We start from the raw sequence: 19,411 nt of genomic DNA, 5'->3' as shown, positions 1-19,411 counted from the left end.
GGAATCTATAAATATATTGCTCATTTCCTGGCTGCTTAGGCCATTAAGCATCTAATCTATTTCCTGAGCTGAAACTAGCTAATGGAAAAATATTTAGAATACTAATCATCTAGTGAAATGGGCATCTGGCATTTATTCACCCAAAACATATTCTTGGTCATATTTCCCTTCAGTAATTTACACGGTTTCTAAAGGAAACTTTTTACAATAAAAGGTCTTTGCTATTAAAACATGGCAAGGCTCCTCCCTCTCTACCCCTAATGTTTTATGAATAAGGGCACTACTCTGTATGACATTCTTTAGCCTCAATGCATACATAATATCAGGTTGGGAAGTGTATTACTTGCTTTTCTAGCAAGCAATTCATTCATGAAATCATTGAACGAAAACTAAAAACAAAAACATGAGGACAAAAAAAAACACATGAGGACAATATTATTACCATAACAAAACTGAGATTTTTATATTTACTTGATGGAACTCTGTTAAATAAACTTATTATACCACCTATATGCAATATTGCCCCAAAGCTGAAGAGGTCCAAATTACTGAAGGCAAACTGTGTGCTGATGCTGAATTTACCAGGCGCTAGATTTTTCTTTCTTTCTTTTTTTTTCTTATTAGTCAAGATTTTTCTACACTATGACGTTCACAATACTTCTCAAAGCCTCATTCCCACAGGTTTCTTTCTCTTTTGTGGCTACCATCAGCATGACTCTGACACATCTGTTATTAGGTGGAGGGTTCAGACAGCAAACTAATTTTTTTATATTTAGCCTAAGAGAAGCATTATACAGAAGGTAAACATGCCAGAGGAAAACCCCAAATGCAGGAGAGGGTCAACCAGGATTTTAGGGTGATCTGTACCATTCCTCCTTTCCTTTAGCATAGTTCATCAAGAGTCTTTGAAAATAATCTACCAGAGCCAGGCTTGGGCTTTGGAGCAAAGCTAGCTTTTGAGTTGAGACCTGGAAGTGTGACCGCCCCCCCCCTAAATTATGCACAATTCCGAAATTAGAATTTCCACTAGAGGGAATTTCTTTTAATTCAGTATCTGTAAAGTATGGTTTATAAAGGAGACAAAGCGCACTGTAAGGTGTAGTTTGATTAGATAAAAAGATTACTGGACTTCAAGAAAAGCACCCTGCTCTCTTCCAAACAGCATTCTTCTATTATGCAAGTTTTTACCTTTTCATAATTTAGACACCAATCAGTGACAGGTATTATATGTGCTTTGGCACAGAGCACTAATATAATTAGTGTGGCTGCTCTGAATGCCTCCATCCACAACAGAATTAGCAATAATACAGTTCCCTTCCTTTTAGAAATATTAAAGACAAAACAAAAATATTTAACTTCATTTCCTTAAGAAAAATGACAAATTTCTGCTAAACATGACCAATACCTTCTTTAAAGAAATTTGATTATCAAAGCAAAATAGAAACTGTTTGTTCTGTTTGTTCTGTCAAACCTGTTCTGTCAAACAGGGTCATTTTAATGACCCTGTACAGTCATTAAAATCAGTTGTTTAAATTTTTCCTCCTGGGTTTCACATTTTATACCACACTGCCCAGAGGTGTTGTACATGAGGCAGAAGCACTTTCTGACCTCAGTAGGCTATTGACAAGCCCCTGGAATGGGCCAGGAAAGGAAAACTGGACAATGTAACTTACCAAAAAGAAACGGCATCAAAACTCAGTATTAGAGATTCTGTGTGTTATTGCATCTGCTGATCATGCTGGGCTCCTGACACTGACTTGTTTGTGACTGCTTTGTGCTTTTCTACTTGGCATCTGAAGTGATGGAGACCACAGAAGCAATTCCCCACACTCTTGAATCTTCCTGTGCTCTTTGGAGACCTGAACAGATATGCTTCTCTTCTGCAGTTCTCGGCGTTAACATTTCGAGGCAAAAATTTACGAAATTCCAATCAATTAAATAAAAATTAAATATTTGATTCCCACACCACTAAACTCAAATAATTAATTGAAAGATAACTTTTAGTGTCTAGCAATTTACAAGATAAACCATATTCAGTCTCAGATAAAATTGCCATTGGAACAAAACTGGGGCAAGTCAAATAAGTAAGACTCTGGAAAAACTAGTCAAAGAATTACAGTGTCATTTGACCCCACTGCCATGATCAAAAACTGTTCTAATGACAAATTTAAAATCTAGGTCACAAAAACAAAGAATTTTTAGAAAGGTAGGAGCTAATTTCCTAAGGTATCCAAAGAAAACAAATTCCAACTTCCTCACTGAAAACAGAAAAGATTGTTTAAAATGGAAATGCCCCCAAAATTGCTTTCAAGACTATAATCTGAACAGGGAAAAAAAAAACAAAACAGGTATAAAAAATTTATTCTCTTCATTAAGATAATAAAATTGTTATCTGACACACTGAGTCCCTGACTAAAAAAATAATAATAATAAAATTGGACTTCTACACAATTAGAGAAAATAATGAAAATACAGCAGAGTATATTTTACTTACGGCACTTAACAGGAATCACATAGACCCTGACTCTACATGTGGTCCCTGTGCCTGGGGCTCTGAAGCTGATTTGCACCATCCTACCACCTCCAGACAGGAGGAAAGATGGCTCCCATTTCTAAGTCCTCATAAAGCCCCACGTTTGGAGGCTTTAAAATATAATTTTACGCTACTACTTTTCCATTACTGTGTAAAAAATTACCATAGACTTAGTGGCTGAAAGCCACAGCCATTTATTATCTCACAACTCTGAAGGTCTGAAGTCCGGGTGGGTTCTGCTGGGCTTTGCCCAGGTTCTCATAAAGCTTGAAATCAAGATACCTGCTGGGCTGGCCTCTTATCTCGAAGCTCTGGGGAAGAATCCACCTGTGAGCTCTTTCAGGTTGTTGGCAGAATGTAGTTCCTTGTGGTTGTATGGATGAGGTCCTGTTTCCTTGCCAGCCATCCCTGGGGGTGGGGGGCGGTACCCTCAGCTCCTCAAAGCTGCCTGCCTTCCTCCTCCCATGGTCCCCTCCATCTTCAAAGCAGCAGTTGTGCATGGAGTCCCTCTCATACTTCCTCCCTCCTTGACTTCCCTTCTGCCATCAGCCAAAGAAAGCTCTCTGCATTTAGGCTCATATGATTAGATGATGCCCACTCAGAAAATCCAGGATAATACCCCTATTTTATGGTCAACTGTGACATAATCAGAGAAGTCATACCTCATCATATTCTCAGGTTCCAGGAATTAGGCTGGGACATCTTTGAAGGGCATTTAAGAAATTCTATCTACCAAAAAATTAAGGTAAACAAAACAAAATAACAAAAGCCAAATGGTGTCGTGAACTTGTCCAAATGTGAAACAAAGGTATTCTAAATTCTTCACACTTGAATAAGCAACATGTGCAAATGGTATAAAACAGTAAAAGTACAAAATATATTAGTAAAAAATAAGACTTCCTTCTAATGTTGTCCTTTAGTCCCAGTTCCACTCCCCAAGAACAACTGTTTACTAGTTTCTTATGTCTCCTGTCAGAAATTTCCATGTTAGGTAAAGCACATATATTTGGAAGGGCTGATATGATCTGGTCCTGAAAGGTTATTAGCATTCCTCTGCTACATCCCCCGGGCCTCACTCAGGCTTCCCCTGAGGGTGCTGGGGGGAAGTTATTCTGTGATAAATAGTCAGTTTAGATTCTCTAATTATCTGAGATTAGTATTGATCATTTCTGTTTTCCTAGAAAAGCATCCATTCCTTCCAGGTTCTCAAATTAATTTGCATAGTACTGAGCAAAATATTTTCTTATAATTATTTTATTCTTTTCTGTTTCTATCATTTCCCCATTATTATTTCTCATTCTGTGTTCTCTTCCTCACCCAAGTTTCAATTTTATTAGGTTAGCTAGAGATTTATCTATTTAATTGATTTTCTTTTTTAAAAAAGAACCAGCTCTTTTATTAGTCTGATTAATTTTCTTTTTCCAATTCATTAACTTTTATTGTTATTCCAACTTTCTGCTTTCTAATGTTTGTTTTATTGATTATTTTTCTAACTTTTTGAGTTAGATATTTAATTCAGTTATTTTCTTTCTCCATCAAGATAGGTGCTTCTGAATTCTACTTTTCTCTATCCCATAGGTTCTGACATGTAGTGCTTTTCCCCCTAGATTTTCTATAACCTGTTTGGTTTCCTCTATGATGCAAGAGTTGTTTAAAAATTTTTTTTTAATGTTCAGGTGATAATACAATTTTTTTCTATTTATTTTCTTAATTTCTAGTTTCACTGCAATGCGTTAGACAATGCTATATGTATTCATTTTGCCTTTTGGAATTCACGGACATTTTCTTTATGGTCTATTTTGTTTTTATTCAGCATTTAAAAAGTTCTATTCTTAGATTTCAGGACACAGAGTGACAAATATCAAATAGTTAGTTCATTCATTATTTTTATTTGGGTTTTCTTTTTCTTGTTTTTTGTCCACATGGTCTCTTATGAACTAAGACGAGTGAATTAACATTTCCTACCACTATCATGTAACTATTTCTTTTCACATTTCCTGTAGTTTCTGTTTTATAGGTGACCAGTAGTATATTGCTGTTATGAATCATCCTTCTTTGCCTTATTTAAAGCTTTCTCCTCGGGACTTCACTGGTGGCGCAGTGGTTAAGAATCCACCTGCCAATGCAAGGGACATGGGTTCGAGCCTTGGTCTGGGAAGATCTCACATGCTGCGGAGCAACTAAGCCCATGCACCACAACTACTGAGCCTGCGCTCTAGAGCCTGCAAGCCACAACTACTGAGCCCGCGAGCCACAACTACTGAAGCCCGTGAGCCTAGAGCCCGTGCTCCACAACAAGAGAAGCCACCGCAATGAGAAGCCCGCACACCGCAACCAAGAGTAGCCCCCGCTCGCCACAACTAGAGAAAGCCTGTGCTCTGCAACAAAGACCCAACACAGCCAAAAATAAATACATTAATTTAAAAAAAAAGCTTTCTCCTCTAAATCTACTGCTGTCTTATATTAAAGATGCGATCCCTACATTTTTGTTTGTGTTTTCCCAGTAAGGTTTTGTTCACGTTTTCAGCCTTGTCTGTGTGATTCTTCATTGAACCCGTTACCCTGCTTCTTCATGCCCAAGGAAGCTCCTGCTGCCAACCCATACATCTTGTCCTGTTAGTCTAAACTGGGCATTATTGGTTTTGTCCCTCAGAGAGTTCTTTCGACTTCATCTGGGATCTGCAGCTGTGGGTATCTTTCTTCAACTGCATTTATTTGATCTTTATCACATACTGTGGTGTGGGGTTGTACACGCCTCCTACTTTCCTTGAAGATGGGGTCGTGTTTCTTCTTTTTGTTCTCCTAGTGCAGTTGGATGCCATGACATTTGTTCTGCCATTTAAAAACCACAATCTAGAATTTGTTTTTGCCAGTTCTCTTCTACAGTCTATGCCTTACATCATGTTCTCTGGTGAAAGGCTTTGCTGTACTGTGCTCTGCAGATGTTCCTGATAACAGCATGTTCTGGTCCTTAGTCCAATGAATGAGGAAGGCAGTTTCTTTTCTTTTTTTTTTTTTTTTTTTCGGTACGCAGGCCTCTCACTGTTGTGGCCTCTCCCGTTGCGGAGCACAGGCTCTGGGACGTGCAGGCTCAGCAGCCATGGCTCATGGGCCCAGCCACTCCACGGCATGTGGGATCTTCCCGGATCGGGGCGCGAACCCGTGTCCCCTGCATCGGCAGGCGGACTCTCAACCACTGTGCCACCAGGGAAGCCCCGGAAGGCAGTTTCTTATCCAGCTCTTTGAAATTCCTCCCATGGTTTCTAGGCTATTCTACACTGTCTATCTCTACCTCTCCCAGAAGCTTCTGGGAATTCTACTCTCATCTCTCACTCATGTCTCTCTCTTCAGTTCAGTTCAGTTTAGTCTGCCTGAAAGTATATTTTTTAACACAATTCAAAGCAGATACTAAACTTTAAGACAAACCAATAGCTGGCCCACATTATGTGCTCAATTTTGTGTTTCACCTGCTATGTGCAAAGCCCTCTTCTTGGCATTGGAGACACATACCACGATGAATGCCTTAGGAACTCATACTGTAGTAGGGGGAAAAGAAGAAATATTATTCTTACATTGTTTTGTTAATGCACATTTCCACGTAGGCTCCTCAAATGCCATGTTTTGCCGTTAGCATTACCCATCTTTCTCTGGTCCCTCCCTATATCACATCATCTTTAAGTTGCCTTTTCTGTTCAAAGTCTGTACCCTCTTCAGGTGGACACAAAACTGCTATTGTAAGGGTAAGCTGGGACAAAGTGAGAGTGGCATGGACATATATACACTATCAAATGTAAAATCGATAGCTAGTGGGAAGCAGCCGGGAAGCCAGTGGGAAGCACAGGGAGATCAGCTCAGTGCTTTGTGACCACCTAGAGGGGTGGGATAGGGAGGGTGGGAGGGAGGGAGACGCAAGAGGGAGGAGATATGGGGATATATGTATAAGTATAGCTGATTCACTCTGTTGTAGAGCAGAAACTAACACACCATTGTAAAGCAATTATACTCCAGTAAAGATGTTAAAAAACAAAACAAAGCAAAACAAACTGCTGTTGTTCATCAGTCCTTGCCTTGGCTGCAGAGCCAAAGTAATAAAAGTTGAACTTGTAGAGCAATTTCGTCATTTAGGATCCTTTGGCTACAAAGAATAGAGAATCAATTATCTCAAGCCACTGTGTGTGGCTGTGCATGAGTGTGTGTGAGAGGAGTACGAGTGGGAACATTACTGCAAGGATTCCAGCGAAACTCTGGAACAAAGGTATGCCATGTGGCTAGGCCTCACAGTAATCCACGGAAAGCAGCTTAACCAGGCCTTATGAGAAATACAGGAACATAGACTGAGAACTGCAAGTTGCCCAGGATGAGAAAGATGTGTAATGATTTGTTTAGTTCCTTGTGTCTTTGGCAACAATAATGTGTTGATCATGCTCCTCCCCTACAGATATTAAGTAAAATCTTTGATTCTCGCCCACACACAATTTTTAAAAATTTTACGACCTAGCTTTTACTTACTCATCACTCTTGCTTACTCATGGCTTCTACTGACTCATGTCACCTCTGTTTGCCTTTTTTCTGGTTAAGCATTTGACTTCTGTTCCTACCAAATAATTCTCTCTACTTCAAACTTTCCTAAGAGAGGATCTGATCAGCCTACTATGTCACCATCATCAGTTAGGTAAGGCACAGGTGCTAGGTGTTTTCCAAACAGCCTGACTGCTTAAACATTGTTTTCTTTTCTGCCTGCTTTAGGTCAAATGTTGGTGGTAAGGTCAAGCAACACAGAGCATGGCCACTTATATGCACTGCGTAGAGCTGCTATCTTCAGGAAGAGGCTACAGGTAGGAGCCCTTAGAAGAGGACTGTGGGTATACAGATACTCCTAGATTTGGCCTACCTATTACAGTGGTTAAGCTTCCCTCAGTTCTGATAAACAAAATCATGCATTTTTCCCAAGGCTCTCTATGAAAAAAAAAAAAGCTTTTCTTTTATACTTAAATGTAATCACTACCCAGATAAAAGTCCATATACTATACCACAAAAGGCATGGGAATTTAGTCCAGCCAGCTAGAAATTCCCTGGAAAGAGTTATATCAAATAGTACCTACTGCTAGTATTCTAGGGAACTGAAGTTATCAATATACCGACTTCTGTAAAGGAACTATCCATTCACTATGGTTAGGCACTAGTGTGCCTAGAAGAAGTTGGGATTTACTTGTAATCACATTTCTGTCATCTAAGACCACACAGATGAAAGCTTTTTATTTCACTTACAACAATTCAGAACTGAATTTCACTTTGCTTATCATGATTCCTATAAAAACAGGTTTTATTATCATCTTATAGACTGGGAGAGAAAATAATTCCAGAAGCCAACAATGCTATATTCTAGATTAGAGGTACACTGTATTCAGAGAATAAATTGCTATGGCTTTAGAATTTCAAGCAGGGCACAGCTGTAAACTTCAGCCTGGCCTAACACCTGAGCTGAGACAGTAAGCGCCTGATTTGGTACAAACATCTGTTTACCCAAGCCTAGCCATACGCCACTGGAACTGAAGACAAGGCAATTACCAACAGGGCTACAATGCATTCCTTTAAAGCTCCTGTAGGGGCATGTGCCCAACTTGTCCCTACGTGTGCAATTTGCCTAATTCTTGCAAAATTATAAACTCTGTCAACTGTATGATGTGATAGTTTTTTTAGAGCACACAAATTGAAGATATAGTCATCAAAGGGGACGTAAATTTTGATAAATTCCTTATACAACAAAGATTACAATAACAATGTTTTTCATAAAAATACTTTCAATTGCCAGATAATGACCTGTATCTTTTTTTTATATTAATTTTTATTGGAGTATAGTTGCTTTACAATGTTGTGTTAGTTTCTACTGTACAGCAAAATGAATCAGCTATGTGTATATATATATATATATATATATATATATATATATATAGCCCCTCTTTTTTGGGTTTCCTTCCCATTTAGGTCACCACAGTGCATTAAGTAGAGTTCATGTGCTATATAGTATGTTCTCATTAGTTATCTATTTTATACATAGTATCTATAGTGTATATGTGCCGATCCCAATCTCCCAACTCCTCCCAGCCCCCGCTTCCCCCTTGGTATCCATACATGTGTTTTCTATGCCTGTGTTTCTATTTCCGCTTTGCAAATAAGATCATCTATACCATTTTTCTAGATTCCACATATACGTGTTAATATGTGATATTTGTTTTTCTCTTTCTGACTTATTTTACTCTGTATGACACTCTATAGGTCCATCCACGTCTCTACAAATGACCTGATTTCGTTCCTTTTTATGGATGAATAATATTCCATTGTATATATGTACCACATCTTCTTTATCCATTCCTCTGTTGATGGACATTTAGGTTGCTTCCACGTCCTGGCTATTGTAAATAGTGCCACTATGAACACTGGGGTGCACGTGTCTGCTTGAATTATGGTTTTCTCTGGATATATGCCCAATAGTGGAATTGCTGATTGACCCATACCTTAAAGGCACATCACTGATGTGGTTAAAAAGAAACTCTCTGCAGCAAATAATCCATATACTGCACACTACTAGGAACACTTTTCCCATCAGCCAGATACAAACCATACTACTTTCATCATTCATTTGGTTTTTAACCAAGGAATTACTAAGCACTTACAATACCAAGAAGCCAGGAATTATGTTGGATATTTAGTACATGGAACTGAATTTACCTCCTACCTTCTCTCGAGGGAAGGAGTCCTAAAGGTCCAGCAAGGCAAACAGACTGGTAAATAAATTATAAGAAAGTGATGTAAGAGAATGTTTAACTGGCTAATCCAATGGCCAAAGATTCAGAGGGGGATGTTCTGATTTCAACGTGTCCTATGAGAGATGTACACATCTTCTGATATATTTTGCATCTCTCCCCAAAGTGTTTACCATGAGAGACCCCCTGTGGCATCTATTATCAGATGTATAAAGGAAAAAAAGATATTTCTCAGTTTAAATTTTATGATTATTTTGCATCCCAGTGTGTAAATTTGATTATGTGAATGTCAAACAAGGCAAGGGAGAGGCGATCATGGTCTTCATCAACTCTGTTTTGCAATGAGGGTGCTATCAACAGGTGAGAAGAAGTGGCTGCAGGAGTATAAATCTTTGAAATGAATTATGCAGCCAGACAGAGGAGGAGTGATGGTTATATGGTTACATGGAGAATAGGAGGCAATTATATCCTTCAGCTCCTCTCTCATACCTCAAGCATCTCAAATTCCCTCACTCCCTATATAAACCTCCTAACATCCTAACCTACTCGAATTGCCTGGTGACATATGACAGCAAACATGCATGGAAGAAAAATGGGGAAAAAAATGAATGCACATGAAATTAGGTCCTTGATATCACCTTGAAAGAAAATCGACATCTTCTTTTAATGTGATGCAAACTACTGAATCTGTTAAATCACAGACTCTTGGTGATTTAAAATAAAAGCAATGTATTTTTAGTTCATGCAAAGCTCAGCTAGCAGGAGGGTGGAGTTGGAGGTCTCTGAACTCTGTAGTCATTTAGGAACTCTGACTGATGGATATTCTATCACCTTCAGTATGTGGTTTCCAAGGTCACTTTGAGGTCATCTAGTTGGCAAAAGGGTAGACAGAAAGCATGGAAGCTATATGGGAATTTTGTTTGTTTGTTTTTGTTTTTTTTAAACAGCCAAACCAAAGGAATAAATGTACATCACTTGAACTCTCATTCCTCTGCCCAAATTCAATAAGATGACTATACTTAATTGCAGAGGAGGTTGGGAAATGTAGTTCAAACTGTATCAGCAGGAAGAAAGGAAAATAGGTTTGGTGAACAATTAGCCAATTTCTGACAGTGTCTTTCCCAGAGTATTATACTTCATCTGCAAATATATCCAGTTCTTGCATCCTAGGGATGTGAATTTAGGGGTATTTATTACAATAAAATTCTACTACTTAACAAATTTGCCTCTCAAGTAAATTTACTATAAAATGGATTGCCTGTAAAAGGTAAATTTCCATTATCATTACACACTGGCTTATTCAAATATGAGTTTGACTATATAAATATATTTTAAATACCTTTAGTTCTATTACATCAAATTGTGGTTCTGTCTCCACTTGCATTTCCTACTTGTCAAACTTAGCATTTCTAAAACTCAACATCTCTAAAACCAAACTCATGATCTTCCCTCTCCCTATCTCCTCCTGACTTCCTCAACTCAGAAGAAGACCTCTGGACAACCAGTTATTCAGGCCAGATGCTTGGGGATAGCCCTTTATATTCTACTCATTCTCAAACCCCCATCCAATTCATCAACAGGTTTTACTTTCAAAATATATCTTGAATCCATTAATGTCTTCCAATTGCCCCTAATCCAAGCCAAATCTACTCCTCACCTGTATTATTGCTGTAGCTTGATCTCTGCTTCTATCCTGAGAATAACTCTCTACTTTTATATTTTCTCTATTCTTTCTTACATAAATCAGATAATGTCTTGAAAACCCTTCAAAAAGATTTGCATTGTACTTCGGATAAAATCCAAAATCCTAGCCAGAGCTTTTGAGGACCTGCAAGAATCTGGTTCCCGGTTTCATCTCCAACCTCATTGGTCAGCACTTATGTTGCTCAATCTATACAAGCTATTTTAGTTTTTTGAAAAGGCCGAATGCATTTTTCCCTAAGGGCCTTCCCACACAGCATTTCCTCTGTCCAGAAAATGTTTTTTGTTTTTAATAATGAAATTCATTTTCTTTTTACCATGAAATATCTTTTCATATAGAAGAATGTGATTGATGTATATGACTCTCACTCACTCAAGCACCAAAGCCAAGAGAGGTGATTATCCCAACTGTCTCCCTCTGGGAAGACGAGGTATATGGAGTGGCTGGGCTCTTCCCTCTAGCTCACCTATGAAACAGAAGCCTTTCAGAAGTCCCAGATTTGTCTTTGCCTTCTGCACAAGGCCTGCTAAAGGCCAAGACCTAGGCCACCAGAGATCAGCAAACACCCAAAGAACAAAATATAGGTTTAGAATTTACTTATATTTCAGAATTCAGGTTTTCACATAATTTCTGGCTCCTAAAATTCTTCCTTATTGTCTCACTCACTCAGCCACATACATTTAAAAATATATTTTAGGGCTTCCCTGGTGGCACAGTGGTTGAGAGTCCGCCTGCCGATGCAGCGAACACGGGTTCGTGCCCCGGTCCGGGAAGATCCCACATGCCGTGGAGAGGCTGGGCCCGTGCGCCATGGCCGCTGAGCCTGCACGTCTGGAGCCTGTGCTCCACAACGGGAGAGGCCACAACAGTGAGAGGCCCGCGTACTGCAAAAAACATATATATATTTTTTAATTATTTTATCTGGAAGTTTTAGATGTTCTGTACCAGAAGAGTTTATACCGACATCTAGTCCACTGTTTTGCCAGAAACAAAAGATCTTCTATAGCACACTTTACTACTCCTCTCCTGCTGGTTAGCTTCTGTTAATCTTTTAGAGCTTCAGCTTAAAATGTCACAAGTTTTCCTTGATCCTCATTCCTCAATCTAAATTAGATTCTAACTATTTTCTCTCTTGTAACAAACTTCTTCTTCCTTTTGCAACCTTTATTACAGCTTTTGATTATACTTTGTGTTATCTGCCCCTTCCATTACTCTGTAAGCTTCAGGAGGACAGGAATCCTGTCTGTTGTGATTATTACTGAATAGAAAGCCTGGTGCAGGACTAGGACACAGTAGGTGCACAAGAAATTTTAAATACTTATTAAGCAAAAGAATGAATAGATGTAATGTAATGTAATCATATTGAGTCACAGTAATCTTAAACCCTGTAAGCGACCAATAAATACTGGCACTATTAAACAACATTTAAATTGACTGCCTTCAAAAATTATGTAGTATAGTATAAGATTAATACAAAAAATAGTATACAAGAGGAAGTAAAGCACAGACTCTGGAACCAGACTGCCTGGAATCAAATTTCTGATCTGCCACTTACTAACCAAGTGACCTTTGTTGGAGATTTAAACATCCTGTGCCTGTTTTCTCTGATCTGTACAATCAGGTCACTAAGAGTACTTGGTGATGTTAAGGTGATGATTAAATGACAAACATGCCAGTCATCCAAGGAAGCAAGATGTAATTGTTGTGCCTGTTATCATTACAAAGTTAATGATAATCAGTGGTCTCATCAAAGAAAAAAAGAAAGTTACACAGAATCAGACGGGGAAAATAAGTAGGAGCAGCAAGCCGTAGAAAGGGAATTGGGTCGTGGACGTGCCGGCAAGAGGCAGGAGCACACAGGGACATCCGCAAGGGAGACAGGGAGTAGCGGGCTGCGTGGGTGCCCAGGGCCAGTACGCAGACACTACTGACACAGTGGCTGGAGAGAAGGGGCTGCTGGAGAGAGACTGCGATAGGCCTGCCATCTATCTCCCTGTGCCACATGCTCGGAGCACTTAGTTCACTCGAGCCATCCACCTACTCGCTGGGGGAAGTGTCTTTGGATCTGATCTGGGGCTCAGTTAATAGAAAATAGTTGGGAACATCAGCCAGTAGGCAAGATTAAGTTGTGCACCTTTAGACAGCAACAAATATCTCTGGGCATTAAAGGCAAGTTCTGTCTCATACGGCAGTTTTCCTGACAAACGCTGTACTCTACTCGTGGATCCTAATGGGGGAAAGTAGTTTCCTCATTTTCTTTTGTCTTCCTTCATTTTTCAATGGCATTTCCCTCACAATACTGAGAATATATTATACAAACTCCTCTCTGGTGTCCATTCCCCACTCTCCAGATCCTGGATCCATTTAAAACAAAGTCATTACAGTTTGGATCTTGTGATACTACACTGACTAAAGGTCTGATTATTTTATAAGAAATAAAGTTTTACCCTTTTCTCTAGCTGTGAAACTAGTTCTTTTTAAGTTACCCCTGAGACCATCTACGCATGGCCCACCATGAAAAATTTACATTAAGATGAGTTTAACTACATCACCCACATTAAGAGTCTAAAGTTACATCTGTTGGGATAAAATGACTACAGCTGAACCCTGAGGTGAATTAAAACAAAAACAGACGAACTAGGTCCTAAGAAAGAGTCTGCCTACAGCAAAGCATTGAATAGCTAGGTTGGTATCTTGTGGCAAACTTTCATTTGTTTCTACCATACTTTCATTGCTCAGTGTCAGAGTGTCAGACTCTCCTTTCTTTAAAAGAGGGTGAACTCATCCTATCAGAAAAAAAAAAAAAAATGTGGGACATTTGTCTTGAGAAATCAATTTCAATAGTCAACCTTAACTTCCTAACCAGAATATGTGAATCTAAAGGTCAGCTGCTGCTCTACTTTGGCCAAAAAAGCAGGTATTTTATGGGATTCAGATTTGCCTCTAAATCTTTGATTGCAATATTCTTATGTGCTATTGTCTTAAGAAGTGTTCATGTTCATTTTGGCAAATGTATTCTTCACTTCCCCCAGTGATTTATGTCATCTAAACCTTTTTAATCAATAATGTTTGATAGAAAACACATAGCACAATGGAAATAAACCAAAATATTTTGAAAATAAAACAGTTAAATAATATTTATTTCAAATCCCCTATAAACTCTTGATGGGTATGAGGTAGAAAACCTTAAAAATTTTAAGTTTCCTCTGAACTCTGGAAACCTAACTTTCTCATGTATGACAAAATCAGTATCACAGGCTGGATTTTCTTTGTAATCAGAGTACCTCTACTCAAGTTTTATTAAGAATTCATAAGCAACTATTGCTTCTGCTATCAGGGAACCCAAACTGATGATGGTTTACTCACTCACTTGCATTGTGAAAAAAGTTTTTTTTTTTTTTGTCAATTGAAGAAGTAATACCAGTAAAAGAAACTGTATAAAAGGATATTATTAAATAAAAAGTATTAATAAATGAAAGTAAATATATTAAATGGAAAGGAAGTCTCCTTTCCAATCAAACTCTCAGCCCTCTCATCAGAAACTAAGTTAATGTGGGGGGTTGTTTGTTTGTTTTCATGTACTGAGACATAAATTTGCCATGCATGTGTGTGGTAGATTGTTACAGGAAAGGCTCCTAATCAATCATGTCTCCTGGCATCATTTTCCCTGTATATCCACTCTAACATTGACTCTCCATGGGATTTGCTTTGGTCAATGTGACAATGACAAATGTAACACAAGCAGAAGCTTGCTAAGTGCTTATGCCACTGGGTCTTGCCTCCTTGGAAACCTGAGACCACAAGGCTGAGAAGCAGCCAAGGATGAAAAAACATGTGGAAAGGCAGCTCCTACCCTGAGCTGCCCCACCAGCTGAATGAATCCAGAGACAACAGCAGAAGAACCACCCAGGTGACTCACAGAATTGTGAGAAATATTGTTGTTGTAAGCCAGAAAGTTTGGGGATGGTTTGCTACTCAGCAATAGATAACTGATACAGTATGCAAGCACAAACAGGCAGATATATTGTTGACATTCCTTGATTTCAGTTGATGAAGAATAAAATATAATTGATAATCATGAGATACATAAAGAGAATGCCACAGAAAATATAAAACATGATTATAACTTTATCATACCTAAAGAAGGAACAGACTAGTCTGTCGTTTGGGATCTGTATTAGCTGTCTTTTGATTATAAACTCTACTAATTTGGTATTTTATTTTATCTTATTTATGTTTTGGCCACACGGCATGTGGGATCTTAGTTCCGCGACCAGGGACCGGACCCACACCCCCGGCAGTGGAAGCTGGGAATCTTAACCACTGGACCACCAGGGAAGTCCCATGTCTACCCTATTTTAAAAGGATGTGGCATATACATCTTAGCTTCAGTTCTTTCAAGAGTTATTTTTACCATAGACAAGTAAGACTTGAAAAAACTTTTAGAATTCTATAATCATTAAATAATAATCTGAAAAATCGAATAGTTAAAGATAAGAAAGGGCATCTGGTTACCCAATCATCGAGGAAGAAAGCTGACCTTCTATCCAAGTCTTAAAGGTCTTGAAAGATGGAAAATTCACAAGTTTATATTTCATGAACTCTGTAATCTACACAATATGATAGACACCCTTCTTTTTTTTTTTTTTGCGGTATGTGGGCCTCTCACGGTTGTGGCCTCTCCCACTGTGGGGCACAGGCTCCGGACGCGCAGGCTCAGCGGCCATGGCTCACGGGCCCAGCCCCTCCATGGCCTGTGGGATCTTCCTGGACCGGGGCATGAATCCGTGTCCCCTGCATCAGCAGGCGGACTCTCAACCACTGCGCCACCAGGGAAGCCCTAGACACCCTTCTTAAAGCTGAATTCAGACTAAAAAACTCAGCTACTTCACTTTTCTATAGGAAGAAACCTGGAATACTATTCAGTGAGATACATGAGGATTTTTCTGTTTATTTCCAGAAGTATTTTCAGAGAGGATTTAAAGCCCAACACTCCTCAACCTAAATGAATAGGGGGAAAAAAAAGGAAAAATAAATGAATATGTTAATTGAATAAATATTTAATGAGTGACTTCTTTGATCCAGCTATTATGCTAGGGGTTGGACCAGGCCCAAGGCATCTAGAGAAGAGCAAGGTAGAGACAAACTCTTGAGGAACTCACAATGAGAGAAACTGACTCAAAACGATGATGGTAATAATGACAAAAATTTTTTTGTATACTAATGATGCACAGCATTTCCTAAGCTTCTTACATATATTATCCCACTTAATCCTCACAGTAATCCTATTGTACTGACAATGGAATCCTCATTTTACAGAAGAGATAACTGAGATACAGGTAACTTGCCAGATATCACACAGGTAATAAACAGAGAAGCCAAGGGTTTAACTCTAACAACATGGCTTCAGAAAACCACATTCTTAACTCCAACTGTGGTGCTCTAGTGGAGGAATTGCCAGAATTAGAATAAATAACAGCCTAGGTTCCCAGAGGAAGTGGTGTCTGTTCTGGGTCTTAAAGGATGAATAGGGGTTTGCTTGACCCCATAACTGCAAAAGGAATTGATGGGACTTCCCTGGCGGCCCAGTGGTTAAGACGTCCCCTTCCAAGGCAAGGGGTGCAGGTTCCATCCCTGGTCAGGGAGCTAAGACCCCACATGCCTCGCAGCCGAAAAAACAAAACATAAAACAGAAGCACTATTGTAACAAATTCAATAAAGACTTTAAAAAATGGTCCACATCAAAAAAAAAAATCTTAAAAAAAAAAGGAACTGATAAATAATTAAGCCAGTGCTTCACACATGTTTTATTAGCTTTATTAATTCTGACAACATCCTTGTGCAGTAGGTATTAGCCTCACTTCATGACGAGAAAACTCATACTCAAGGAAATTAAGTAACTTTCTCAGGATGGTGAGTAAGAGTTCCAGGTAGAAGGCACAAGATGTGACGAGCGAGGCCAGAAAAGGGCATGGCAGATTGATGTGAAAAATGGGGATGTGTGCTAAGCTGAGAAGGCGGTGGGGTTTACCCCGCAGGTAACAGGGAGCCAGTAGTGCTCTCTGAATGAGGAGTAGTACAAGGAGGTTGGTTCTCCGGGCAGAAAACTCTGGCGCTAGTGAGTAGAGGAAACTCCAGAAGACAAAAACTTAAGCCAGATAGATGAGTTAGTTAGTCTGAGGCAGCTATAGCAGTCCAGACAAGCAATGTCAGGGGCCTCCAACTATGAATTCTGAAGGTTCTAAGAAGATCCTACCATGTCAAACAATTTTTTTTTTCAAAAATCTTCCCTCACAGGTGCAATGTCTACGATCTGGCTTCTTAAACAATGGCCATCCTAAAATTTGATGAAATATTTTAGAATAAAAGATTTTATGTAAATAATTTTAGAAAATAAACTAAGTCCTTTGGTTCTATACAGTATCCAAATTATGTTGTTGCTTAAAATACTCATTCTATTACAATAGATTTTCTTTTCTCACCGGACATCCTGCTAAGACATAACTTATTTCCTTGCACAACTCACTGTCTCTCTTTTAGGAAAGAAGGGGAATCAGGGAGGTTATGGTTATATAAGATATGATACAGTAGATAGACAGGATTATAAGGAAGTTAATGCATTTAGATCATACCAGAGCAGGGTATATAAGTTAGGAAAGAAGGGGAATCAGGGAGGTTATGGTTGTATAAGATATGATACAATAGATAGACAAGATTATAAGGAAGTTAATGCATTTAGATCATACCAGAGCAGGGTATATAAGTTAGAACTTACAACAAGCTAACATGCATGCCAGAGGAAATTCCTTGCCAGCCAAGTGGGCTGATGGAATTGAAGGGTGGAATTGTGAAGAAAAGTAGGATATTTTAGAAAATCTGAGAGTTTAGGAGAAAATGGAAGAACTTGGGTAGGCTGACAAACACAGGAAACTGTCATGTGTTATCAGATGTTAGAGATATAGTTCAGGGTTGCCAAGAATGATTCATGTTCAGAAGAGAATGTTTTCAGAGAAATTGGGTTGAAACTAGCATTCTGTTGACTATGAGAAAGACATTGCTATGAGCTGAACTGTATGTCCCCAAAATTTATATGTTGAAGCCCTAACTCCCAGTACTAGTATCCTTATAAGAAGAGGAGATTACACACAGATAACACAGGCAGCAGGATGACCATGTGAGGATACAGTGAGAAGACGGCCATCTCCAAGAGACCAAATTGCTGATACCTTGATCTTGAACTTCTAGCTTCCAGAACTGTGAGAAAATAAATTTCTGCTGTTTAAGCCACACAGTCTGTGGTAATTTATTACAGCAGCCCTAACAAACTACCACAGACATGAAACTGGGGGCAGACATGAGACTCAGGAGAAAAAAAAAAGTACTGCCTGTTTAGGAACCAACTTACTGAGAAACTTCAATATGTAGTAAGAGCTGGTAGGAAGTACAGTGACCCTAAGGGCAAGGGATAACAGAGGATAACACAGTGCCTGGAAAAGAGGATGAATGAAACGCTGCACAGAACACACTGATAGAGGCACTGAGCCTGTGCCAAACTGAGTAACTGAAGCCTCCCCTGACCTGAGTGACACAACAGAACACGAAGTTTTACCACCGCTTCATGTGGTTTGTATGCCAGTATTCCCTCACATAATAATAATGATACTAGTGATGATGATGATGATGGTGACGGTGATAAAACCATTTGAACTACATATTACAGAGATCTGGATAGATTACAGGCATAGAAAAGGAACAGGCTAGACATTCCAGATGAAAGAAATCGTTCCCTCCCACAGGTGGCAGCAATAAAAAGTCCCCAAGCCAGAGGAATTGACAGTAAGAATGGAGTGCCCATTTAATCACAACTAACAACTACAGCAAGGAATATAATTTTCCCCTCAGCAGTTTGTTTGCCTTTAAGTGGAGCTTCAGAAAGCTTGACAAACAGTTGGAGATATGTGAATAACACTTAAAAATCTTCACTATCTTTTTTGGGTTGCTATTCTCATTTACATGTTACTTCCACCATTTCAAAAGAAAATAATTTTTCATGGTTGAGGGGGGAGGGGGAGAAAAAGGCTTAATAGTAAAATAAGTAAGTTCTCCAGAGTACTAATTAGACTCGGTCATTTCCCAGCTAAATGCTAAATGGATACATGAGCTTATGAGTAACTAAGTAAATATAATATGATTAGACTTTATTCGCCCCAGAGAAGAGGCAGTGGCATCTGACATAGCTGTGGCTGAAGTGTTTGAAATACCCCCAAGATCCAACGGCCCAGCCTTCCTAACCTAACCTATTTTAAACACCTAAGACGTTTAAATTTATTAAAAATAAATTTAAATTTAATTAATTAAATTTGAATTAAAAAAAAGTTAAATTACTTCCAATGAGCCGCAACAGGGGCACAG

At 38.9% G+C, this 19,411-nt stretch overlaps 1 protein-coding gene across 4 annotated transcripts in view; it reads right to left on the bottom strand.

Moving 5' to 3' along the window:
- Window positions 1-19,411, bottom strand: part of RABGAP1L (RAB GTPase activating protein 1 like) — a 682,701-nt gene that overhangs the window by 108,066 nt on the left and 555,224 nt on the right. The window lies entirely within an intron of this gene.

This window comes from Delphinus delphis, chromosome 1, assembly GCF_949987515.2.
Source record: "Delphinus delphis chromosome 1, mDelDel1.2, whole genome shotgun sequence".
In the NCBI taxonomy this organism is placed as follows: Eukaryota; Metazoa; Chordata; class Mammalia; order Artiodactyla; family Delphinidae; genus Delphinus; species Delphinus delphis.
This window is presented reverse-complemented; position numbering and strand designations above follow the sequence as displayed.